Genomic DNA, 3,059 nt, shown 5'->3' on the forward strand with positions numbered 1-3,059 from the left:
GGAACCCCTCTGTGGGTGGGGCTCGAACCCACGAACCGCGAGATCATGTCCTAAGCGAAAGTCGGACGCTTAACCGACTAAGCCACCCAGGCGCCCCAATAAAAATAATTTTAAAAATTAATTTATTGGCACGTATTCCGACGGGGAGAAAAGTTCTCTCTATGGCGGCAAACGAAGAGTCATGTACGCCTCCTGGAAGTCTCTGCTTAAAGCGGCAGGAAAACAGAAGCATGAATACTGCAGAGGATACTGAAGGAATTAACCAGATGCATTTGGGAAGATATGGTGCAAGCAAAAAAACGGCACCATAGCTAATGAACTTTTTGCAAAACGGCACAACTTCAAACATGCACTGAACACTATTGTTATCTCTAAAGAATTATCTGGAAACAAATGTTATCTAACAACACAGCTTGCAAGTTTGCAAACTCTGACCCGGTGTCCTTGGACAAGAATCCAGGGTCAGTGAACAGTCTGGATGAAAGACAGACTTCAGTGAGTTCTGAACCTTCTAACCCTTCATAAAAAGTAAGTGAATCAGGGGGTCATGATGCTGCTGCTTCCAAAAGGCCATAATCAAANACCCTAAAAAAAATTAATAAATAATAAATAAATAAATAAATAAATAAATAAATAAATAAGTGAGGGGCACCTGAGTGGCTCAGTCGGTTAAGCGTCCGGCTTCAGCTCAGGTCATGATCTACCAATCTGTGAGTTCAAGCGCCGCGTCAGGCTCTGTGCTGACAGCTCAGAGCCTGGAGCCTGCTTCGGATTCTGTGTCTCCCTCTCTCTCTGCCCCTCCCCTGCTCACTTTCTCAAAAATTAATAAACTTAAAACATTTTTTAAAAATTTAATTTTCTTCTTTTTGAGACAGCCGGCCCCTGGGGAGCATCCTGTGGAAAGACTGTTCTGCCACAGCACGGTTAGTTTCTCATAGAAGCCATTAGGGTTTTACACGATGGTAGTATATCTCCTTTATCCAGTGTAGGGCAGAAACGGCAGCGGTCAAGTGCACTGGACATCCTGTGACTATCTCGAAGGGTGAGCCTCTAGGAGTTCCAAACAGGGTGCCCTTGAGATTTCAAAGACCAACGGCAATGCTCTCAGCCAAGACATTGGGAGAGTGTCTACGAATTTTGGGTCTTAAATTGAGTCTTTTTTTTTTTTTAAGTAACTGCGATGGCGAACGTGGGCCTTGAACTCAGGACCCAGAGATCAAGAGTTGCATGCTCTACCTACCTACTGAGCCAGCCAGGCACCCCTCACACTGAGTCTTAATGATGCTGTTAGTGTGTTCAAGTAACCCTGAGAATTGAGGACAGTATGCACCGTGAAAGTTAAACCCGCCTAACAGCAGACGGTGGAAGGGCCTGACTCGTAAACGGGTTCCCTGGTTGCTACCAAGTTTGAGGGAGTTCCCAGGTAGAGATAATCTTTTCTTCTCTTTTTTTTTTTTTATTAATTTTTTAAAAAGGTTTTGAGAGGGAGAGAGACAGAGCATGAGCATGAGCAGGGGAGGAGCAGAGAGAGAGGGAGACACAGAATCCACAGCAGGCTCCAGGCTCCGAGCTGTCAGCACAGAGCCCGATGCGGGGCTCGAACCCACGAACCGCGAGATCATGAGCTGAGCCAAAGCCGGACACTTAACCGACTGAGCCACCCAGGCGTCCCGAGATACTCTTTTCTAATAGAATTTTAGTCACAGAAGAAACAGCGGCCTGTCTGACTCAGGGAAAAGCTTCAGTGCAGTGAGAAACCATGACTAAAGCGTATTTATATCCATGATAGGCAGAAGCTGTATGAAATCCACGTGCAAACAGGTTTCCTGGGACTGTACTTTGAACAGGTGAGACCATCAAGATAGGCACTTTTTGTGGCTTTATTACCATTCCACCAACACTGGTCATGACTGCTCTCATTTTATCAGGAGACCAACGGCTTAATTCCTGTATTATTCCCACTGGTTACGTAGTGGGAATTTTAGCATTTCTGGCAGGGCCAAATTACTTGGCCCAAACCAGAGTTCTCTCTTTTTATCAAACCAACAATTACCAGATTTCCAATACTGTTTTTCCTTTTCTGGGGCCAATTATTGGATGTCTCTGGTCAGTTGTTTCCAAATTATCGCTTAGGAGAATGTCCCTTTGGATCATAAGCCTTGGGAGGTTTAGCTATTGGCTTCCTTGAGAGCAGCATTTGGGGCAGAAATATCAGCGAGGTGGTTTATTTTGGCCTCCAGGGATCTGAGTCTGGAATGGCTGGGAATCTTTTTTTTTTTTTTTAATGTCTTTATTTTGAGAGACAGAGAACGAGCAGGAAAGGAGCAGAAAGAGAGGAAGACACAGAATCGGAAGCAGGCTCCAGCTCTGAGCTATCAGCACAGAACCCAATGCGGGGCTCAAACCCATGGACTGTGAGATCATGACCTGAGCCAAAGTTGGATGCTTAACCGACTGAGCCACATAGGCGCCTCTTGGGAATCTTAATAAAAGCCTGAGAAACCAGCAAATGTATGGCATCTAATAAGTTTTGGACATAAGAACCATTTAAAAAATGTTTATTTTTTTATTTAATTTTTTAAAATGTTTTATTTATTTCTGAGAGAGAGACACAGTGTGAGCAGGGGAAGGTCAGAGAGAGAGGGAGACACAGAATCTGAAGCAGGCTCCAGGCTCTGAGCTAGCTGTCAGCACAGAGCCCGATGCGGGGCTCGAACCCACGAACCGCGAGATCATGACCTAAGCGAAAGTTGGACGCTTAACCGACTAAGCCACCCAGGAGCCCCCCAAAAAATTTTTTTAATAAAATTAAGTAATTTTTTTTACATTTACTTTTTTTTTCCTAATAGTTTGTCAAATTAGTTTCCACATAACACTCAGTGCTCATCCCCAAAGTGTCCTCCTCCATGCCCATCCCCCCTCCCCCCCACATCCATCAGTCCTCAGTTTTTGTCAGCATTCAAGAGTCTCTCATGGTTTGCCTCTCTCCTTTTCCCCCACCATTTCCGCCCTTCTTCTCCCCCTTGTTCCTCCGTCAAGTTCCTCCTAATCCTCCTATA

The sequence above is a fragment of the Crocuta crocuta genome, unplaced genomic scaffold (assembly GCF_008692635.1).
Source record: "Crocuta crocuta isolate KB4526 unplaced genomic scaffold, BGI_CrCroc_1.0 scaffold77, whole genome shotgun sequence".
NCBI classification, from domain to species: domain Eukaryota; kingdom Metazoa; phylum Chordata; class Mammalia; order Carnivora; family Hyaenidae; genus Crocuta; species Crocuta crocuta.